The following is an 8,658-nucleotide window of genomic DNA, read 5'->3' as shown; positions in this document are numbered from 1 at the left end:
AGAATGAGCCAGAGTACCACTAGTGGTCCTATTACAACACTGAGAATCACTGAAATACTGAAAATGATTATGTAATTGTTATTCTCATGATATAATGAGATTATAAGATAATACAAAAGACTTAAAACAGAGGACTTCATAAAAACTGAATGGCCCCAAGCGGCAGCACACTAGCGCAGTGGACTCGTGGTTCTGCCTCACAGTTTTGAGGTTCGCGGTTCCACATGTTCAGCCCTGTGCTTAAATGAGTTTCACCGCATTCTCCGGCTTCCTCCCGCATTCAAATGAATGCAAGATTCAATTGGAGACTGTAAATTGTCCTTAACTATGAGTAATTGTCTCGAATGTGCCTTGTGTTTGATATGCAACCAGTCTAGGCTGTACCCCGCTTCATGCCCAAAGTCAGCTGGGATAGGCTCCAGCTCACCTGCAACTCAAGAATAAACACCATTAAAAATTGATGGATAGATTGATATTCACTGGACAGTTCAAAATAATCTCTAAATGGATTTCTGGATGTATTTGCCACCCTTGCTTTTAAAGCAACAGTAGGTGACTTACTGTATTTGGCCAAACAACGCCTTTATATCCTACCTTTATGTGATGTGAAGCCTTTCGCATGAGGTATGCAATATTCATGGTGCTCTCTCTAGATATTTACTATGAGGTGCGTCTGTACATAACATTTCTGTTTATCGCGCTCATAATTTCTAAAAACAGCAAAACATGAATGCGGCCTAATTAGGACCCCAGGCAGTAGGATGTCTAAACAACAAGATCTACATTGGGGGGATTATTTCACAGCCTTCTTGAAAAAAAATAAAAAGTGTCTGTATTGGCTGAGACACTTTGTGCGCTGATCCCGAAATGAATAAATGCCGTAAGCAATCTGGCTGGGGCTCATCAGTCAGATAGTCGTTCAACAGAATCAATTTGCAGTGAAGAAGAGTTAATCTGTTGGCAGTTTAAGTTGAGGCAGTGTGCAGCAGCCTCGGAGGATCACACAATTATGGTGGCGAAGGGTTTGCTGCACATCTATGACAAATTTTCAAATTTCGCTTAAAAAAGGATAGGACTCTACCAGTGTTTCATTTACTGGGTAATAAGCTATTCAATTTTTTTGTATGATAAAAAGTGAAAAGTGATTACCATGACAACCTTGGCCGATCCAGATCATTTTGTCACTCGCTTTTTTCCAAGATTGGGATCAGGCCTTTGTGTTCTAATTTTGCACAGACCCACTTTGTTCTCTGATGTATGAGCTCATCATTTGCCTAATAACAAAGTTGCCTAAGTCGTATTTCAGCATTCGGGAAAACAAGGGAAGATACCATTTTCAGCAAGTACATCTGTATTTTGTATTGATTTGGTAACAGTAAGTTAAAAACGACGTAGGCAATTATGCTATTCGGCTAATGAAGTACAGCATGTGGAGGCAATTTTAATCATTGGTGGAATTAAGGCAACGTGGCTCGGACGCCAGGGCAGTAAATTTGTTCAAAATGTTGAATTATTTTTTATGACTTTATACGGCTGTGCAATTAATCAAAATTAAATTACAATTATTACAGTCCACGATTACAAAATTGGCATCATTGTAAAAAACGATTATTAATATGCATTTATATCCAATGCATTGTTTGTTTACACAAGGAAATCATACTTGAATTTATACATTTGCACCTTTTTAAACATTTTATAATAACAAATTTTATAAATGTTTGGTCCAAAAGGAACTTACATAATTATAGTGTTTCAAAGAAACATATTTTTGTATGATATATAATATTTTTTTATAATATATTTTTTATGTTTTCTTGTTTTGTACTGAAAAATTAAAGGGATGGTGGGGCCGGGATGGCCATGTTTTCACTAGCAAGTTCATTTTATATCGTTTTTGATCGGGAAAATGAAAAGAGTTGTCATTTTCTATTTTATCAATAAATTTGGGAGAAATTAGGAAATAAGTAACTCTATGAATAACGCCCTTTGATAATGAGGATAATGGCTGCACCCCCTTGCGTTCTATCCATGTTCGGTCGGAGTCACGGGAGGAACCGATTCCGAACTCATTGAAATCATTGTACTTTCATTGCGTATAACGTCCAAAAACGGCGATCGATTGGCACCAAAATTTATGTGCACATCCCTACTCATGCCCACTTCAACATATCAAAAGGATTAACCCCTCCGTGGCTGATTTATATGAGAATGAGGAAACGTGGAAGTGAGCAGAGCTACATAGATTTAGGCTGGGACGAGCACACACTGCTTCTTTGCTTGAAAAAAAAACCACAAAAAAAAAACACTGCTTCTTTGCTGATCACGGTTAGGACGGGTGAGGCATTAAATACCAGTCAGGATATTTACAGAGACTGAAGTGAGAATGAGTAGACGTGCACATTTATTTGGATGAGAAATGGCCCCAGTTGTTCGACCTACAACACGCCATCCAATTTGGAACGTAAACAGCCAAAATGGTACGTTCCAATGCGGCCACACTCAGCTGTGCAGTCAGCCTCGCTAGAACTTTTTGTTCGCTGAACATTGACGCTTGTTCAATGAAGAGCTTACCTCACTCTCTGGCGGCTGCAAGCGGTGTCGGACAACGCACGCGACTGCTTGGGAGGCAACCCCCGACATGAAGATCGACTTAAGATGGACGCAGAGTAAGGAGCTAATGTTGTTGTGCTAACACCTTTTGTTTTAACGACCTGAAGCTAAGTGTTGCTATTAGCTGTCCCATTATCCTACCTTTAGCCGGGGAGGGAAGAGGGGGGCTCCAATCTGCCTGCTGCTGCTGCAAGCCGCCATCTCCCTCCTGAGAGTTGACACTAGTTTAGCGTAGCTAAATGTCCGAAATATAACCAGTCGGGGTTCGTGTTAGCATTCACCCGTCGCATTCCATTCTCTTGCCCGCTTCAGCTTATGTAAGTGGAGGAGCAATCGCCACTGTATTTTTTATTTTGTGGAGGTGATCATGATGAGATCACGTTTTGCCAATAAATCCAAACTATTGTGCAGAACACTTTTATACTTTCACAGGTTGAAGTGGACAAGAGTAGTAATGTGCATTTGCATTTTGGTGGCGATCGGTCGCCGTTTTAGACAACAGAACTGTCAAAGCGAGCAATATTACCACGCTTGCCTTCCTCCTGTGACCGAAAACATAACATAAGCCACGCCCCAAAAGGGGGCGGGGCAATATGTTGTAAATCTAATGACAAAAAAGACATTAAATCACTACAGAGTCTTTTGGGCGGGGCACTTTAGTACTGATGTCATTTTTACATGCAAACCTATTATATAAGTGCCAATGTTAAGCTCATCCCAGTGTCCGTTTAATAATTGTTTGAATAATCGTGATTTCAAGTATTACCAAAATAATCGTGATTAATATTCTTTTCATGATCCAGCAGCCGTAGGACTTTGGATGAGCTCCTTTGGTTCAACATCATGAAGCCGCGAGTGAGTGATTCATTTGAATTATGTGACAAGGCAGGGGGGGTACAAGGGAAAATGTGCTGTGATATATCGGAGCTGGTGGCCATGTGATTCAAGCTGAAGTAAAGCGCAGTACACGCAAAGCATTTGGAAGATTTTAACCACCTTCCAAACCGCTTATCCTATATAGGGTCGCGGGGAGGTGCTGGAGCCTATCCCAGCCGTCAACGGGCAAAGGCAGACTACACCCCAAACTGGTCGCCAGCCAGTCGCAGGGCACACACAGACACCGTCACTGAGCGGGAATCGATCGAAAATTTTAACCAATTTTATAAAATGAAAATCCTGTATTGTACCGGAACGTTTGTGAGTGTTTGCAACGGAAGTGAATGTTGCGTTCTCGTCAGGGTTCGTTCAAGGTTGCAAACGTTCTATTGATGACGTTCTCCTGTACTTTTCTGGTCGCAAGGGAATTTTGAACGGAGTGTTCAAAATTTCCTTAGGACAAGAAAAAAAACTGTCGGCGAGTATCTGGAGAACTTTTGGCGAATATTTGCAACCTTTAATTAACCCTGACGGGAATGCCGTTTGCCAACACTCGCATCTGTTGCGGTTTAAGAGAAACACTTGACGTGGGAAATGTCATTTTGCGTGTGCGTGAGTGTCAAAAATGTACCATACCAATATCACTGCTGCTGGTGTCATGGCTGGTCCGCAATATTAACCCTTTGAGGAAGTAACACCTGTAACAATTTTATGACACTTGATTCTGTGATGCCGTGAAATGATTTTGATTCTTTTTCTTCAAGGTGGAATAGTTGTTAGAATCATTTAAACATATTGTTGCTTTTAGCATGTGTGGAACCCCCGTTTCCTATTATGTGTATTGCTTATGTTAAATGATTAATGCTTTATATAATTTGGCTGATTTGTTTATAGAATTGGATGGTGGGCTGCTTCGAATGCTCTTGCAAGCAAAATGTTCCTAAAGCCTGCCTAAGACTTCAATATGTCACATTATGCAAATTTTTGTATTTAATTATGAGGTCAGTATGTTCTTGCAGGATCATACTTTGCAACGTACTTTACAAGGTCAGCAGTTTGTTTGGGACATTTTTAAGTGCAGGCTACATGCATTGACTCTCAATATTCATGTAACATCACAGCACTGACTGTGTTCTTTTAAGGGACATTTTGCTGATATTTCAATATGCACACTTCTTTTAGTTTAGTGTAGGAATGCTTATTACGCTTATCAAGTGCTTCAAGTTGATATGTGTGTTTTCTGATACTACTTTTTCTTTAGCTTTTTGCTTGCATTCAGTCAGCGATGGAAACTTCAAGCGCAGAGTTTAAATGTTTCTCACAACTATTAAAACTTAATTTTGACCTATTTCTTTTTCAATTTAAACATGAGGAACAAGTAAAAAGGCACAAATTAAGGCTTATTGATGATCATTACGGCTCTGTTCGATCTCTTTGTGAACTGAAAGAGAGGAGGATAAAGAAGGGTTAGACACACCTGAGGAGACTTGTGACGGCCTTTTTTTCCTTGAGGGCTTCGTTCAGCCTCTTAACTTATAAAATTCTAATTAGTGATCACCACCAGCTCTTTGTACATCATCTTATAGCATGGTTGACAATATTATTCAATAATCTTACGTTTATTCCATTTATGTTTTATGAATTTGTTTGATTGCTGCTTTATGCTGAACATGAATTCCCCCCGGGCGATCAGCAATGACGACCTTATCTTTGTTTGATATTATCAAGGGGGCAGCACGATGGACTAGTGATGATTAACGCATCTGTCGCACAGTTCTGACTTCTGGGGTTCCACTGTCCGCTGTGTGCTGTGTAGAGTTTGCATATTTTCCCCTTGGTTGCATGACTTTTCTCCGGGTACTCCAGCTTCCTCCCTCTATCCAAAAGCATGCATATTAGGTTCACTGATGAAAAGAAATTGGTGGTTCTCAAAATGGTAACCCACGAAAAAATAAGACTTAAAGTAGCTCTTCTAGTACCATTATGACCAACATTAAAATACAGTAGTAGTGTTCATAAAAACAAGGGCGTCATGTTTGGATTGTAATCCACTGTTACATTATTTAGTTACATTGACACTGTGATTATTAATAGTAAAAAAAAAAAAAGAAAAAAAAGTTAAACAAAAGATTTAAAGTTACAACTTAAATACAAAAACATGTACTGGTAACTAATGAAATGCTTAAAGATGAAATCAAAATATATTGAACTTTAAAGTTAAATACAATTGAACTGTACTGAAGTAATGATTATTTTACAGAACATTAGAGGGTGCCTGTGTACCACAAGAGTATACTTTTGAGTAGGAATGGGTTTTTTTTGGACCAATATCAGTGCAAGTATTCACTCTTAGAGCACTCACCATTACTGAGTACCAATACCTATAGAACAGGGGTGCCCATTACGTCGATCGCGATCGACGGGTCGGCTATCATCCATCCTCACTACTGTATTGCTACGTTCATGCTATGTTCACACCAACTGGCGGCGCATATGAATTGGAATCAATGTAGTTAGTGCAGGCGGGGCGCGGTTGCGTGCGGGGCGGCGAGAACGATGCGTTTGAAGCGGTGGGACGCGGAGCGAAGCACTGAAAATCCGCCCATTCGCTCCATTCGGCGCGTATAAAACAAGTCCATTTTTTTGCCATTTCGCCTCATGGCAACCAATCAGCATCGGGCATACTACATAACACACAGCCACACAGCGTCCTGTTCACTCGGCCGTTTTTTTTTTGTTGTTGTTGTTTTTTTTTTGTACAGTTCTTGAACTTAACCAAGACAGCAATATTATTAGCATTAGCATAGTGTGGAAAAAAAAGTTGACTTGTTTTATACGCGCCGAATGGAGCGAATGGGCGGATTGTTGTTGCTGCAAATCAGCTTGAGGCTGGCTATCGGCAGCTACTGTCCGGACTATGCGTCCCTGGCTGATTCCATTCAGTGCAAGTCATCAGAGTAAACCAGGTAATCACAAAACATTTTTTTGTTGTATTGTGCTATATAGGTTGATGCAGTCATGCAAGGTACACCAGCATATACGGTAAATATAAAAAATAATTCTCAATTTATTTATAAATAATGTGTTTTGCATTTTTAGCAGATGGTAGATCATTTTGACTCGGTCATCTCATAAGTAGGTCTTGGGCTGAAAAGGTGTGGGCACCCCTGCACTAGAACTTCAGATTTATATGATTTCATTTAATACAGTGATAAAAACAAAGTGAAGACCTTTAATGTGAACAGAGACCTTTCTTTGTGATGCAGATGATGACTTGCCAATGTGTCAAACTGCCATAGTAGCGCTAAGTACTGCTCAGGAGGACTTATTCCATGTCCGATGCCTGTTATTGCTACTCTCCCACCCCTACTTTTGCGAATCACTGCTCTTAATGTTCCTAGGCCAATGCGTTTTCATCTATGGACTGGCAACCGATTCGGGGTGTACCCCAGCTCTCACCCAAAGTCATCTTGGATTGGTTTAAGGTCATCCGTGACCCTAATCAGGACTGGTGTTGAAATTAGATGGATGAATATGATCAAGACCATGGGAAACGCTGCCTTGGGGCCAAAGTGCAGACCCCCACAAGCTCCAGCAGATGGTGCTCCTAAGCTCCTTGCCAATCATGAAGGAACGAGTGATACATTCACATTTTTTGTATGTAAATTATGATTATTATTGTTTTTTAATAAAGTCTCATCATAATCCCTCCAGAGGAGTTTTTTTTTTTTTTTTAGGGAGAAGAAAGAAATGTAAAAAATAACTAAAAAAAAGCTCCACACCGGACTTACTATACCTGAGACTATGTAGCGAACAAAGCTATTGTATTTTGACTCGGAATATGCTTAATGGAGGTGTCAAAATTAATATTTGGGCAACATTACAAGTGGTTCGTAACCGTCCCATTTTTACTCGACCACACTAGCAGGCTAATGACATACATTGCAAATAACTACTATTACAACTGGCTAAGGGCTGTATAAAGGTGAGGATACTGTAAATACATTTTTTGACACTTGATGTAAATTTCATTTACCCCCAGCGCAAAACCGGCACGGTCCTACCTGGTGCCCACAGGGGACTTGATAACAGCCACCTTGCATAATATAAGTAAACAAGAAATGTTCCTTAAAATACTGGCCCTGCAGTTTTCAGAGTTGTTTACCTAATTTTATCATTCAACAGTGTGTGACTGGGATATGCAAATGTATTATTGCCTGACGGCACCTAATGAACTCTGCGTAGCAACAAATGGCTAAAAAAGTCACATAACCAGGAAATCATGAGCAAACATTTCAATCCATCATTGCTGTGTGTAGGTAACCAAAATAAAGTTCTGCAATAGATCACACCGCATTTTGTTGTTGTCTGTAATTTAAAACAGTGATGAAAATGAGAAAAAAAACAAATTCAAGAGAACAGCTTTCATATTAAAACGATACACGTCTTCTTGAGCCCCACAGAGGTTGTTTGTTGTTGATAGCATACATGAATCAAAAGACTACCACATACACATTCTCAGGTGCCACATTGGATGACGCGTGTACGGATTTATGGCATTTATGGGACGACTGCTTGTACATTATCCAATTTCACTTGCAGTAAATTCAATTTTGGGTTCCCCCCGAGTGGAGTTTTATGACGCCGCTTGTACCCATGTGGGTATTTTGACTTGTGTGCTTTAGTGTTATTTTGACAAAGAAACTGCAGGTGGCAGGGCTGTTACAGTTGGTATAGATTCACAAGTTTAGGGTGAAATGTTTCCTTGGTTGCTATACGAGAGGTGTCGTAAGTGTACCTATGATTGTAGTTCATCAAGATGAATATTTATCATCACGGTAATCGAATGATCAAAATTATTTTTAAAGGTTAATTGATTAGTAGCTGAGTAATTATTGGAATGAGGAGAACATTTTGCTCCCTCGTTATCTATTCAGATAATCATGTCTGAGCTACATTTATTAGAAATGACTGATGTCGGATGAATAAAAGGTCAAAGTAATAAAGCAAATACAATGGCTGATGAGAGATTTGTAATTCTCCTAGAAGTCTAATTGGCTGTGTGTGCGTGCGTGCGCATACGTGTGTGCTGCGAGTCGCTAAGTTAGATCGTGATCCAGCAGCTTCGATCACCAAGCCGATATTTACTGAGTTGGGTGAAACATCGGC

The 8,658-nt window shown here is 39.9% G+C and overlaps 1 protein-coding gene across 2 annotated transcripts in view; it reads left to right on the top strand.

Moving 5' to 3' along the window:
• grik4 (glutamate receptor, ionotropic, kainate 4) overlaps positions 1-8,658 on the top strand; it is a 351,164-nt gene that overhangs the window by 1,319 nt on the left and 341,187 nt on the right. The gene's annotated exons all lie outside the window — the stretch shown is intronic.

The sequence above is a fragment of the Filicampus tigris genome, chromosome 7, assembly GCF_054856515.1.
Source record: "Filicampus tigris isolate MCC_2025a chromosome 7, RoL_Ftig_1.0, whole genome shotgun sequence".
Taxonomy (NCBI): Eukaryota; Metazoa; Chordata; class Actinopteri; order Syngnathiformes; family Syngnathidae; genus Filicampus; species Filicampus tigris.
Note: the sequence above shows the minus strand (reverse complement) of the source record. Positions and strands in the feature narration are given on the sequence as shown.